Consider the following 16,046-nt stretch of genomic DNA (forward strand, 5'->3'; position numbering starts at 1 on the left):
TTAATTAACACAAGTAATCACTGAAGCATCCCTGCAGTATCAACCTCCCAGGTAAAATCCGACCATAAAGCGGTCACTTTCAAAGTCACCATCTACCCCGACCCCGCTAGGGTCAAATAAAAAAACTTTTCCAAAGCTGATTACAGCCTCCTGAGGGATGGTATAAAGAGCTTCACAGCCCCCTTCCCCTCTCTAGGAACTGGCACCAATATCCAAGACTACACCAAAGCAGTATACAAGCATTTATACAGACGCATGGAATCAGGAATACCTGACAGGACTAAATCATCCTCTGCAAGGAAGAGTAAACCTCTCTGGTGGACATCTGCAATAAATAAACAATAAAAGATAAAAACATAACAAAAGGAAACAAAATGCTGTCCAGGACCAAGAAGAAGCAGGTGCCCATTTGGAAGCAATCTCTCCTTAGCCTGAACAAGCAAATAAGAGCACTAGTGAAATCCTCCAAAGCAAACTTTGAGTCCAAATTGGCCACTTCTACTAGTGACAATCATAAGGCTTTCTTCATATATGTCCACAATCTCAAAGGAAGCACCCAGAGCTGTTCAGAACTGATGGTCAAGGACACCACATATACAAATGCTGTAGATATAGCACACTTGCTGGCTGACAGATTCAGTGAAAAATTCACCCCTCTGCCCCCCCGTAAGTAAATCAGGACATCCCCAGTATCTGCCCCTTCCCCTTATATCTAGAGAACAGGTCATCACTGCTCTCTAAAAGGCAAAAACTACAGTCTCCATGGGACCCCATAACATCCCAGGCTCCATCCAACATGAACTCAGGCAGGAACGGTCAGCATCATTTAGCACCCTATTTAACCAAAGCCTGAGTACCAGCTTCATCCCAGCTGAGTGGAGGACAGCCACTGTCAACCCTTTGCACAAATGTAGAGCGTCCACCAATCTGGGAAATTATAGAACCATCAGCATAACTAGCCTGAACTGCAAGGCCATGGAATGGATTGTCATGGACCTCATTAACAAGGACATTGGCAACCTCCAAACACTCAATCCCACACAGTATGGCTTCATCAAGGGGAGGTCATGTCTGTTAAATTTGATTGACTTCTTTGCGACAGTCACCAAAGCCATGGACGAGGGAAAGCCGGTGCACACCACCTACCATGATCTGGCCAAAGCCTTTGACATTATTCCCCACTCGGGCATAATAGATAAATTCTCTCAACTAGGAATTAATCCATATGTTACCAGATGGGTAGTAAACTGTCTCACTGATAGAACCCACCTTCTGCTTGAGGAAGCCACCTCAAGCAGTAGACCTATAATGAGCGGCGTATCCAAGGCTTTGGTCTTGAGGCCTCTGTTATTTGGGATATACTTTTCTGAGGTGCAGGCCTAAACCAGTGGGCTATGTCTGACCAAGTTTACAGATGACTGCAAGCTGGGCACTGTCATCAATTCCCCTATTGATGTGGGCATCCTCCAAGAGTGACTCACCTAAACAAATGACTGGTGCCAGAAACATGGCCTCAAGCTGAATACCAAAAAATGCATCGTCATCCCCTTTGGGGAGAGTGATGTCCCCACAAATTATCACATTAATAACAATGTCCTAAGCACGCAATCAGTCGAGAGGGAGCTGGGCACCCAGGTTGATAGCAACCTGACTTTTTACCAACATGTTGTTTCCATTGTATGGAAAGCTTTCTACATGGCCTACCACATAAGTAAGGGTATCTCATCCAGGGACAAGGAGGTCATAACATCCCTATATTCTTACCTTATAAGGCCCATTATTGAGTACAATGCTCCATTCGGAATGTACCTCGCAAAGCACATGCAGCAGCTGAAGACCACAGTGGTTCCTCACCAGGACAATCCAGGGCCTCAAAAATCTACCATACATAGATAGGCTAAAAAACCTATCTCTCTGCTCAGTTTCATACAGAGTCCTCAGAGGTGACCTCTGTCTGGCATACAAGGTAATCTTGAACCCCGCCTTGATGGGACTGGTGCATATCTGCAAGTCAAGCTCCACTCGAGTAATCCACATGTGTGGCCTCAACCAGGTCTGTGACATTAATAGGACTTGTTGGCAGGACAGATTTGTGTGCCAAAGACTCCCCCATCTGTGGAATAGACTCCCTCTCCACATCAGGAAGAGTGCCTCTTTACACCTTTTAAGACAATCTGGATAACTGGATGGGAAACAGAAAATACATTGCTGGACAGGGGCATTGGGTGCCAACTTGTCTAAACAGGGGCTAAACTCTTGGCTAAGCTTATAAGAGCCTCAGGGTCAATAGCCTATTAACTTCCTATGATCCTATGATCCTATTAAATGATAAGTTTCAGTAAATATGCCAACTGTAATCTAACTGGACTTTAGTTGTGATGCAAAGAAGACAAAAGAAAAAAGACAACATGTGATGATAAGAAGGTTCAAGAGCTGATAAAAGGTGGGCATACATATATAAGAAAAACAGCAAGTAAAACAGAAACATACTGTGTTATATATCACACAAAAGCCATGTAGGTTTCTGTATGTGGAAATGAAGAGGATTTAAGTGAAAGGAAAAATACAACAATTTAAATGTTTACTAGAGAGATTTTTGGAGAAGAAATGTAATGATTATGGCAAGATCCTTTTTCACTGAGAGTGTTTTATGAATCATAGAATGACTTTTGGATTAGTATTACGAAAAAGAGGTCTATATCAGATCATCGAAATGGCTCATTATCGAATGCTGTAATGTCGAACTGCAAAACCCGAACCCTAAGAATAACGAAAACTCAAAACAGTGAATTTTTTCCGAGGGAAGAAATTCACTGTTCCGAGAAACACACACACATCACAAGCACACTAAAAAGCAGCAATCCACACACATACATTTAAAAGTTACATCTAACCCTACACTACACTGCACATACACTACTATCTATCCACTTACCTTAACCCAGACCCTAATCCTAAGGTCCGTCACTATCGCACACTCACCACACCCGCACTCTAACCCTAACTCACTTAACCCGCCACTAATCCCAAATTCTGTCACAATCGCACACTTACCTGACCCGCGCCCTAACCCTTACTCACCCAACCCGCGCCCTAACCCGAATGTCCATAGAACCACACACTTACCTTAACCCAACCTGTAACTTTGCACTGCATCGCTGCAAACAGTGAAGCCACAACAACGGGCAACCAAATTCTTTTCCTAGAACAGAATTCGGTTTTGTGCAGCTTTGCTGTTTTCAGCATTTGTGCTATTGGGTTCAATATTAGATCATTCAAAATTCTGCCATTTCGATGATCTAATATAGACCCAAGAAAAAGTATAGGGTGATATATTTGAAGGCATATAAAGAAAGTTAAAGCAAAGAAAAACACAAATTGGGCTGTAGTGTTGGTTTAGCAGGTGTATCAGAAGCAAATGACTGTGAATATTTAAGTACAAATGAAAGAAATAAGAATATATTAAGGACTTTACTACAGAAACAAAAATATTATCTGGAAGAGAGAAAAGAAGTGTCACTGTATGTGTGTTAGTTAGGAAAGAAGAAAGAAAGACTGATAAAAGGAATATAGCATAAATAAGTGCAGGAAAAGCTAAACCAAAGGAGATTTATAGAAATAATAGAATATTAAAGAAAATATATAGAGAAGGACTGTATAGGAAAACTTGCCTGGAATTTAAAGAAATTTAAGTTGGGATTATTAATAAAATTTGAGTAGGAGTTTAAGCACAGTACAAAAAGAAGTAACTGAAGTCTTGAAACAATTTAGTCAACAGTGCCTTCCTAAAGCAGACAGGTTAAGTTGTAAAATGCATAAGAAAATGAAGGAGGAAGAAACATAATTATTTGTTAAAATACTTAAAGGATAGATGAACGTTTTCATAATAATGAGATATATGAATGCATAAGAAATTAAAGGAAAGTAAGAATAGTGCAAATTACGGCGTTATGATGAAGAAATAAAATGGTTTGAAAACATTTTGGAAGAAGTTCTAGTGCAATGGGTATATTGACTAAGAGGAAAGTAGTGTCATGAGATGTTAATTATCATGATAGAAACTAGAGATGATATAATAATGGAAAACTAGACTCTCAGATGGTGACAGGAGATATATCATATTTTTATAACTTGGAACATAAGTTATGGAAAATTTTGGAGTTATAAGGAGTGGAAGGTAATTTTCTGAAGTTGATTCAAATGGCATATGAAAGAAATTAAGGTATGATACTAATTAAAGGCACACCATTATTTATTTATTTATTTATTTATTTATTTATTTATTTATTTATTTATTTATATTTGTTGACTGGGAGTGTCCGACTGGACGTAGGTCCATTTTCAGTGGAGGCCCGGGGAGAAAAACTCCACAGTTAAAATAAACAGACAGTAGTTACATTGGATTACATAGCGATTAACAATTTAACATAGCAATTACTTACAACATATTTACAGATGAAGAACATAGTACATCAGTAGACAACTAGAATCTTTATCTGTGAAGTACATAACAGACATTAACAGATGTTACAATAAGAAGTTCCTGCTGTATAAGAAGTACTAGGCTTATGAGCATCTGAGCTTGCTATAATCAAGGTAGTTAGTGGAGTGGAATGAAAGGTAGTGGTTGGATGGGGTGGGTGATATTACAGTGGGAGTTGCAAGGGCATAGCCAGCATTTTTTTAGGTGCGCTTTTAGTAAAGTTTTGAAGTGGGTGAATGATGGTACAGAGGTAATTGTGGGTGGGAGGGAGTTCCATAATTTGGCTATGGTGCAAGAGAATAGTGCTTCACCAGCAGAGTTATTGGCTTTAGTGATCTGCAAGTGATTTTTGTTGCTGGATCTTAGTGGTCTGGTGGTGCGATAGGGTTGGAGTAGATTCTGGAGAGATGTGACATTTAGTGGATGGCTTACTAGTTTGTGGGTGAGTGAGAGTTGATACCCCTGAAGGAGGTGAGGGAGTTCAAGCCAGCCCAGTTCAGCAAGTGAGAGACTTTTTTTATGGTCATGGATATGTGAATGTCACATTTTAGTTTATTGTCTATTTCCACTCCTAGCAATTTGGTGTGTTCAGTTGGGTATATAGTGATGTTGTCTTTTGCTGTGATGTTAAAGTGAGAGTTGTTTTGAGTATGTTTGGTGGGTTGGAAGATGAGTAGTTTAGTTTTGTTTGGGCTGAGTATTAATTGGGCATCAGATAACCAAGTTTCAACAGAGGAAAATGCTTCCTGTGTGACTGTTTGCAGTTTGGGTAGGGACTGGGCTGAGCAGAGGATGGTTGAGTCATCTGTGTATTGTATGAGTGTGCCATGTTTGGTGGCAGAGGCTAGATTATTGGTGAAAACAGTGAAGAGTAGGGGTCCAAGGATGGATCCTTGGGGAACCCCTATGGAGACAGGTAGTTGGGGAGATATGTCATTCTGCCATACAACAGATTGCTGGCGGTCAGAAAGGTAACTCTAAAACCAGTTGGTGACTGATTGAGAGAAGGATAGGTTATTGAGGACAGTTGTTTGTGTGGGACCATGTCAAATACTTTAGAAAGGTCTAGGAAAGTAGCAGAGGAGAGATAGCCATTGTTTTTATGCTGAAGGATAGTGTTAGTAAAGGAGAGTAAGGCAGTGGTGGTGCTATGGTTTGGTCAGACACCATGCTGAGTATTGGAAAGGAGGTTGTTAGTAAGGAAGTAGTCTGAGACCTGAGAGTGTATGCATCACTCTAGTATTTTGGAGAGTGGAGAGAGAATAGCTATAGGGCAGTAACTGGTTAGTTCTGTGGAGGGTCAGCCTTTGTGGAGGGGAATTACATGTGATACTTTCCACAGTGTTGGAGCGCAACTTTCTGACAGAGATCGGTTAATCAAGATGGATACTGGGTAGGCCAGAGCATCAGCTGTGATTTGTAGGTATTCACTTGGGAGGTTGTCTGCTGCTAATTTGGTGGGCATAAGTTTAGTTAAGAGTTTTTTTTATGTTGGAGGTAGGTACAGGAGAAAAAGAGAAGGCAGTGGGGAGATTACTAGTTGAAGGTGTGGGTTGGAGGGGAGGGGGGTTGTGTTGTTTAGCTAGAGATAGTATGGTTTGTATGAAGTGTGTGTTGAATGAGGTAACAATATTTTCTGAGGAGTGAGGGATGTTAGGAGGAGGGGTACTGACTTTACCTGAGTGGAAGATGGAGTTTATGGAGAACCAGAATTGTTTGGGGATGCGTTGGGAGGAGTCTACTGCAGACTGGTAGTATTGGAATTTGTCCTGTTTTATTAGCTTTTTGACTCTGCTGCGTAGTTCTAGGAATTTCTGTCTAGTTGAGGGGGTTTTGATTTTGCGTCAGTGCTCCCAGGCTTTATCCCTGTTTTTCATATCTGACTTAGTGGTTTTCTGTAGCCATGGAGAGGGCTGTGCTTTGGTTCTGGAAAGTCTTACGGGGGCATGGTAATTAAGGATGCTCAGGAAGGTAGTATTACAAAATTCAACTGCGTCATCAAGACTGAGGTACTTTAGAGGATGCAAGTTACATTCTTTGAGGGATGAGATGAATGTGAGTGGGTTAAAGTTTATTGTTTTACGTATTTGACAGTAGATGACAGGTTTAGCTTGGTATAGGTATTTTTTGAGTAGGAATGTTGGGGAGTGATCACTGAGGCTATCTGATAAGCAGCCTGTTATATAAGTCTGGGGGCTCTTACTGACTATCCTGGTTGGCGACTGGACTAGTTGGGTGAAGCCATGAAGGTTTATATGATGGGTTAGATGGTTGCCAGAACAGGATTGCCAGTCAATATTGAAATCACCTAAAATTATAGTTTCTTGGGGGAGATGGTGGGTAGACCAGCTGAGGAGGTTTTCTAGTGGAGGGATGTTTTGGCCAGGTGGGAAGTAGCATCCAATTATGTTGATGGTTTTGGTTTATTTTGAGGTTGGTATATATTATTTCTTCATTGCCTATTTGTGGAGCTGATGATTTTAACATCTGGATGTTTAGATGCTGTTTAAATATTATAGCTAAACCGCCTCCTTTCTTGTTTAGCCGGTCTACTCTTAGTATGCCGTAACAGGTAGGGAGTATTTGCTCACTGGTAATGTGAGGTTTTAGCCAGGTTTTTGTCAGGATGACTATATCTGGGGAGTACAAGTCTATGGTGGCATGGAGTTCATGGACTTTGTTGGATATGCTTCTAATATTTAGGCTTAGTAGAAGGAAGTCACTTGGCTTTCTATTGGCTGTAATATGGGAGAAGTTGTGGTTTCTAATCTGATTATGAGGATTGGGGTTGGAGATAGTAGGGCCAGGGTTGGGATGGATGTCTCCACTTAGGGCTAGTTTTGATATGCATGAGGTTATTAGTTTTCTCAGTTTTTGAATGTGTTTGTTTATAAGGGAAACTTTATGATTGTGCTCTGTGGGTAATAGGTATGGTGGGAGGGTTAATATGTTAAGATGTAGGGATGCTTTATGTTTGAGTAATATAGTTGGTAGAATATGTGGGGGGTGCATAGGGATGGTTCTTGAGTTGGTGGGAGGGGAGCTGAGTGAGGGTGAGACATGAGTGGTGGTGTGAGTAGTAGTACAGTGGTAGTGGTTGAGTGGGGGAATGATGGAGCTTTGGTAGGATGTAAGATATGCAAGGAGAGTGCATGCAGTGAACATAGGTAAGGTATGCTTGTACATGTTAGTTGACGAGGTGTGATAGTAGTGGGAAGATGGAGGAGGTAGTGTTGGTTTAGTGCTGTGGTTGGCTATTGGAAAGATGGGAGGGGTTTGTGAGTGTAATAAAGGTGGGACCACTGGGGGTGGGAGGAAATAGGGGGCAGGGTGGGGAGTGAAGTGGGTAGAGACCTTGTTAGTTGCTCTTATGAAGGGGCTGGAAACATTCAGGTAACAGAGATAACTGATAAATGAACATATGATAGTGACAAGGGTGGTTGTAGTTTTAAAAATGGTGCCAGCCACAGGTAATATTTATTAACTTTGGGATTGTCTTAATATAATAAACAGGGAAGGGGAGGGGGAGAACAAGGGTGTGAGCAGGCAGTTCTTTTGTACTGCCGCTAATGAGCCAAAGCAAAGACAAGTTTGTGTTTAAGAAACAATCGGAATTGACCAAGGACTGCTCTGAAACTGTAAGTCATTTCTTAACCATTTCTCAGGTGGAAAAACAGGATAACCTTGTATCAGTAGGCTACTGTGGTCTCAGTTTAAATTAACAAACACACAGTATTGATCAGTTATGGATACTACTTGCTAACAGAAGGGAATAAGAGAGAAAGTGGAAGATGAGTGTGTGTGTGTGTGTGGGGGGGGGGCTGCTTACAAGCCAAAGCAGAGTGCTCTCCAGGGGAAAATGAATATTGGCTCAAACAGGCAGACACATACTCAAAGTTAACTTTAGCTGTTTGCAGACAGTTCAGACCCAGACTGCACTTTTCTTATAAGAATGATAAAGGTGGTACCGCAGTTGAATACTTAAGAGTGGTGTTAGGTCTAGAAAAGAAGAGTATAGAGAGGAGTAAGCACTTTTGAGATGGTAAAGATAGATTATAAAGATTACAAAAAACAAACTGAGCAAAAAAGCTACTGCATGCAAGAAAATATGTCTTGAACCAACTACTAGTATATGCAGATACTGAGCCAATTGGAAAAACATAGTGAAAGGATTTCTGCAAAAATGGATGTCAGGCATGGGTACACTATAAGTAGCATATTATTTACATTAATAATGAATGTGGTACGAATATAGGTGGAAATGAAATATAAGGAAGATAAGTATGGGAGGAGAGAGAAGGTTTAAGATTTGCATACATGTCAAAGAGTCAATCCAGCATTTAGAAATTTGGAAACAAACATAGTCAGTGACCTATCATTCAACCAACATGTGTCTAATGTTGAGAGGAAGTCCTTCTATACTGCACAACTTGTAAGCAAAGGGATTGCATCTCAATCTAGAGATGTCATTGTCCCACTGTTCTTAGCTGTCATCAGTCCCATTACTGAGTACAGTTCCCCTTTGGTACATATCTGGCAGGATATATGCAACAACTGGACCATCTACAGAGGTTCTGCACAAACAAAAACAGGATTAAACCACATGAAACATACAGACCACTTCAAATCCCTATCACTATACTTGGTCTCTAATATATTATTAACAGGTGATCTGTACCTGGCTTAGTCATCCTCTGACCCAGTACTAATGCACCTTCTGTCCATCTGCAAGTCAAATGGTATCTGAGAAAGCCAAGCCAGACTCCATAACCTCTTCTGCAACATAAAAAGAATGGTTTGGGGGGATAGGTTCATATCTCAGAGGATACTGTTACTCTGGAACAGACCTCACATCCATGTAAAACAAACCTCATCTCAGTCCCTATTCAAAACTATCTTAGATCCATGAATGGGAATAAGATATTTCCCCAGGATTTCCTCCTGGATAAAAGCATTGCCTAAATGCCCTATCCTGTAGCAGGGTCTCCTTTCAATAGCCAATGGTATGACCTCAGAAACATTCTTTCACAAATAAGTGGTAAGGGCAATTTGAACACCTAATGGGATAGTACCGTAGGCTTAAAATGGCCCTTCAGGACAGTTAGCCTAGCACTTAACTATGAACCTATTTCATGAGTCTATGATTTTTGTTAGTGATAAAAACAAATTCTGAAAGAGTTAATTAAGGAGATAAATAAGTAAGTTTGGTCATAGGTTTATAGATTAGTAGTAGGCTAACTGCCCTTGTGGGCCATTTTAAGCCTAGCTATTTACCCCAGACTGGCTTTAAATAAAGAAAATGTAAAGCATTGAGAGATGTTATAAAGATTGGGAAAATCTGTTTTCCTGCAGCTGAAATTTCAAAATTATACATTTGATTTGGAAAAAAAAGGAAGATGGAAGAAGAATGATGGGATAGCACTGTAGGAGAAACTCAGGAGATAACTGATTTGCACAGAACATTTACATTAACCATTAAGGGTGGCCAAGGTGGTGCAGTGGTTAACATTGTCGTTTCACAGCAAGAGGTTCTCCAGTTTGATCCTTGGCTGGGGTGCCTTCTGTGCGGAGTTTGCATGTGGTTGCGTGGGTTTTCTCTGGGTGCTCTGGTTTCCTCCCATATCCCAAAGACATGCAGTAGGTGGTTTGGACACTCTAAATTGGCCCTAGGTGTGAGTGCATGTGTGTGTGTGCCTTCTGTGGAAGGTTGGGTGCTGGGCTAGCAACTCAACACTGTAAAACTCCACTGCCAATCATGAGCAGACAGATGAACTGCTGTGGTGACCCCTAACCAGGAAAAGAAGAAGATTTACATTAAACAGAACGTGTACTGGATTACTTCAGTTGTTTTGAGTAAATTAGGTTACCTATGTAGTGTTTATATGTCTTCAACTATGAAAAAGCACTGTTACATTTATGACAGGATTCAAAAAGGCTTGCCATGATGCAGAAGCCTTAAGTCAAAATGGATTCCTCATTGTTGAAACTCTTTCAAATTCAGACACCGCTCTCCTGCTATAGTTTTCTTCTACCTGTGGCTGTAACATAGAGGACAGTCTTGCAGTGGAATCTGCATGCAGATGTTGCAGTTCAGAGGCTTAGTTAATGGTAAATAGCCTTTTCCTCTCCTCTGGAAATAGGTGCGGCTCCTTATTTTCTTAGCAGAGAGATTCAGAGTATTTCATGCTTTATCCTGGAGCAAAAAGTGATTACTGTATTTTGATGGAATTCATCCATTCCATCTTATGGGAGTAGTCACATTTCATACCAAGACTACAAGTAAGTACTGCAAAGACATAGCTGTGTGTGTGTGTGTGTGTGTGTGTGTGTGTGTGTGTGTGTGTGTGTGTGTGTGTGTGTGTGTGTGTGTGTGTGTGTATTTATCTTAGTGGTTATGCTGCAAGAGGAAAGTATGGGAAGTAAACTTTATATGTGTGTGTGTGTGTGTGTGTGTGTGTGTGTGTGTGTGTGTGTGTGTGTGTGTGTGTGTGTGTGTGTTTGTGTGTTCCCTTAACTGTATTATTACAGGTCTTGTTATTGCTGCATAACTTTCTTTTTCAAAAGTTTCCAAATTAATTTTCTATAGTAAATCTTGTATGCGTGTGGAGGGGAGAGAGAAGAATGTCTGGCAGTGTGTGTGTGTGTGTGTGTGTGTGTGTGTGTGTGTGTGTGTGTGTGTGTGTGTGTGTGTGTGTGTGTGTGTGTGTATGTGAGTGTTTATGCATGTTGAGGGTGCCTATCCTACCACAATGCATATGCTTGTAGAGAGAACAGTTGTGTGCTTAGTTTTGACAACACAGTATTCCATTTAGAGACATGGTAATGAGACACTAACAAAATGTTTCATTGTGCAGCTTTACCATGTCTCTGAATTTCAGATTTTCTCTGTCATTTAATTGCTCAATCCACATTGGCCAATTAGCAAGTTTGTAGAAAATCTCTTTGAATACCAAAAATAATATTTTCTATTATAGGGGGTTCAAAGTTAAATTCAGGTAAGAAAGGAGTAATTTATGTTAAAGAGGAAGAAGGGTGATTAGGATTAATGAATCCAAATGTTCACTTGTCATCTATTCTTTTGTTCTGGTTTATGAAAAACCGTGAAAAGTAATAAGTAAAGTGTAATACTGGATATTTTTTGCAACAAAATATAAATGATTTGGGGTAAAAATACAAATACTGAAAAGAATGAGGAATATAAATAATGAAGATATGCAGGAATACTAGAAAAATATTTACTATAGAAAATTAATTTGGAAACTTTTGGAAAAGAAATAAGGAAATGGTATGAAAAATAATGGTTACATTTTATTTTTTGAAGCCATGGGGAGGGTAAGTTGGGGGCTATTATTAAGTATGCAATACAGGAAAGATAGAAGATATGTAAGAACTTAATGGTGTGCCATGTTTTTAGGGATATTACTTCTAAATAAAATTCCTCTTAAAGGACAAATGATGACAAAAATGATGTCTGAAAGAATGCAGTATGCAAATAAAGAGGAGTTAATGACAGAATATGTATTTTCCAATGCACAAGAGTTCAAAAATCTGGAATGAAATATTTAGAAATGAGATTTCATATCACATAAACAAAGCAGACATCAGTATGATATTACATGGGTAATACGTTAACAAAAGTAAAAGTGAAGTCCAAAACACTGATGTTAATAAATTTGGCAATATTTGGGATATATTGAAAGCAAAATGTGAGGAAGCTTTGTTCAATAAATAATGGACCTCAACTAATGTTTAAGGGAAGACTAGAAAGTGACAATAGCTAAAAGACAACTGACAAAAATAAATATTGTCATTTTGTTTTCCTTAACATAAAGGGAAGAAAAGTTGCATTATGAGATAAACTAGGATATTATGCAAATATGGACATTTCACTATAATCAAAATGTATTATTTAACATTGCATTTCTTTTGCAACTGGTAACTGCAGTATTATCCAAAAAAATCTCTAATTGTTTTCCATGTATATGCGTTAAGTATTTTTTGCTCAGCATATCTACTGTTTATATTTCCTTGCCTGTTCTGCATTTTACTTTCAGCTTACACTTCTGTCCAACAAGTAAATAGACATTGCAATCTAGGATGAGCCTTGAGTAAAGACATTTTCAATATGTTTTATGAGGAAATATGGATAAGTAACACAATGGCACAAAGAGCAGCATTCTGCTACCTCAAAGTAAGCTACTCCAATTTTGAGTTCAGTTGTGTACCTTCCGTACACAGTCTGCATGACTGCCTTGTGTTCATTAGGATTTTCTTCAGATGCTTCAGTTTCCATGCATTTCCCAAAAAGATGCAATTGTAAATTGCCCATAAGTATGTATGCGGTATGTTACTGTGTCTGCGTGTGCATCCTTCTTGCATTCAAAGTATAATTTGATCTTATCTATTACTTATCTGTAAACTATACAACTGAAACCTATACCTAATTATAAATTGAATCTCCTCATCAATTCTTCAGTCTTACAGTGTTTAGCACTATGTACATTACTTCTGCGGTCACTCCATCCTTATTATTGCATTGATGTTATACATACTACTATTTACTGTATCCCTTGAATTGATCTGGTTACATTTTCTCTACAAAAAGACGAGATTAATCTGAATCTTTTCTACCGAGACATGCATCATATTATTTGCAAATATTGCACATTAATCTTGAGATTTACTCTTGTTCTACAGAATGCACCAATTACCTTTCTGCATCTCTCTTTCTATCTATCTGTCTATCTACGCAAATGTGTCACTCATTTTTTTGTGCATATTTCAAATGCAATACATTTGGCCACATTGATGTTTCTGTTTTCATGCACATGTGTTCCTAATTGTAAAATGTATTGTTGATGGATCTTAACCCAGCCACTGGGGATGCACAAGCCAGTGCATTTCTTTGTGCCAGTCCCAAGCCCGGATAAATGGGGAGGGTTGCATCAGGAAGGGCATCCGGCGTAAAAATTCTGCCACAACATTTATGGCGCAAAAATTTCATATTTCCATACCGGATCGGTCGAGGCCCAGGTTAACAACGACCGCCACCAGTACTGTTAGCCAACAGGGTGCTGGCGGAAATTGGGCTACTGTTGGCCGAAGGAGAAGAGGAGGGTGAAGGCATGCCCGAAGGCAGGAAGAGAGGAGGAAGGTTAGGAGTGTAGCAGTGAGGGTAGAAACTTTGAATGTTGGCAGTATGACTGGTATAGGAAGAGAGCTAGCTGATATGATGGAGAGAAGGAAGGTTGATATATTGTGCGTGCAAGAGACCAGATGTAAGGGAAGTAAGGTCAGGTGTTTAGGAAATGGGTTCAAATTGTTCTATCATGGTGTGGATGGCAGGAGAAATGGGGTAGGGGTTATACTAAAGGAATAATATGCCAAGGGTGTTTTAGACGTGAAGAGAGTGTCTGACAGAATGATGTTTATGAAGCTCGAAATTGATGGTGTAATGATGAATGTTGTTAGCGCATATGCTCCACAAGTTGGGTGTGCGATGGATGAGAAAGAGAAATTTTGGACTGAGTTGGATGAAGTTGTGGTGAGTGTACCCAAGGGTGAGAGACTAGTGATTGGAGCGGACTTTAATGGGCATGTTGGTGAAGTGAACAGAGGGGATGAGAAAGTGATGGGTAGGTATGGTGTTAAGGAGAGGAATGCAGAAGGTCAGATGATTGTGGATTTTGCGAAAAGGATGGACATGGCTGTGGTGAATATGTATTTTAAGAAGAGGGAGGAGCATAGGGTGACGTACAAGAGTGGAGGAAGATGCACACAGGTGGATTATATCCTATGTAGTAGGGCCAGTCTGGAGGAGATTGGAGACTGTAAAGTGGTGGCAGGGGAAAGTGTAGTTAAGCAGCATAGAATGGTGGTCTGTAGGATGACGTTGGTGATCAAGAAGAGGAGGAGGAGTGTGAAAGCAGTACCAAGGATTAAATGGTGGAAGTTAAAAAAGGGTGATTGTGAAGTGGAGTTTAGGGAAGAGTTAAAACAGGCACTGGGAGGCAGTGGAGAGTTACCAAATAGCTGGGTAACTACAGCAGAACTAGTAAGGGAGACTGCTAGAAAGGTGCTTGGTGTGACATCTGGACAGAGGAAGGAGGACAACGAGACCTGGTGGTGGAATGAGGAAGTAAAGGAGAGTATACAGAGGAAGAGGCTGGCGAAGAAGAAGTGGGATTGTCAAAGAGATGAAGAAAGTAGACATGAGTACAAGGAGATGAGGCGCATGGCAAAGAGAGAGGTGGCGAAAGATAGGGAAAAGGTGTATGGAGAGTTGTATGAGAGATTGGACACTAAAGAGGGAGAAAAGGACCTGTACCAATTGGCTAGACAGAGGGACAGAGCTGGGAAAGATGTGCAGCAAGTAAAGGTGATAAAGGATAGTGAGGGAAAGGTACTCACAAGAGAGGAGAGTGTGTTGAGTAGATGGAAAGAGTATTTTGAGAGGCTGATGAATGAAGAGAATGAGAGAGAGAGAAGGTTGGATGATGTGGGGATAGTGAATCAGGAAGTGAAACAGATTAGCAAGGAGGAAGTAAGGACAGCTATGAAGATAATGAAGAATGGAAAGGCTATTGGCCCAGATGACATACCAATGGAAGCATGGAGGTGCTTAGGAGAAATGGCAGTTGAATTTTTAACTAGATTGTTTAATGACATTTTGGAACGTCAGAGGATGCCTGAGGAGTGGAGAAAAAGTGTTGTGGTACCTATCTTTAAGAATAAGGGTGATGTACAGAGCTGCAGTAACTACAGAGGGATACAATTGATCAGTCACAGCTTGAAGTTATGGGAAAGAGTAGTAGAAGCTAGGTTAAGAAGGGAGGTGATGATTAGTGATCAGCAGTATGGTTTCATGCCAGGAAAGAGCACTACAGATGCAATGTTTGCTCTGAGAGTGTTATTGGAGAAATACAGAGAAGGTCAGAAGGAGTTGCATTGTGTCTTTGTAGACTTAGAGAAAGCATATGACAGGGTGCCTAGAGAAGAGTTGTGGTATTGTATGAGGAAGTCAGGAGTGGCAGAGAAGTATGTAAGAGTGGTACAGGATATGTAGGAGGGTAGTGTGACAGTGATGAGGACTGCAGTGGGAGTGACAGATCCATTTAAGGTGGAGGTGGGATTACATCAAGGATCAGCTCTGAGTCCTTTCTTATTTGCAGTGGTGATAGACAGGTTGACAGATGAGATCAGACAGGAGGCCCCGTGGACTATGATGTTTGCCGATGACATTGTGATCTGTAGTGAGAGTAGGAATCATGTTGAGGAGACTCTGGAGAGGTAGAGATATGCTCTAGAGAGCAGAGGAATGAAGGTCAGCAGGGCTAAGACAGAATATATGCGTGTAAATGAGAGGGAGGGTAGAGGAATGGTGAGGATGCAGGGAGTAGAGTTGGTAAAGGTGGACGAGTTTAAGTACTTGGGATCAACAGTTCAGAGTAATGGTGAATGTGGAAGAGAGGTGAAGAAGAGAGTACAGGCAGGGTGGAATGGGTGGAGAAGAGTGTCAGGAGTGATTTGTGACAGACGGGTACCAGTAAGAGTGAAAGGGAAG

The sequence above is a fragment of the Protopterus annectens genome, chromosome 17.part0 (assembly GCF_019279795.1).
Source record: "Protopterus annectens isolate FY-2018-M chromosome 17.part0, PAN1.0, whole genome shotgun sequence".
NCBI classification, from domain to species: Eukaryota; Metazoa; Chordata; order Ceratodontiformes; family Protopteridae; genus Protopterus; species Protopterus annectens.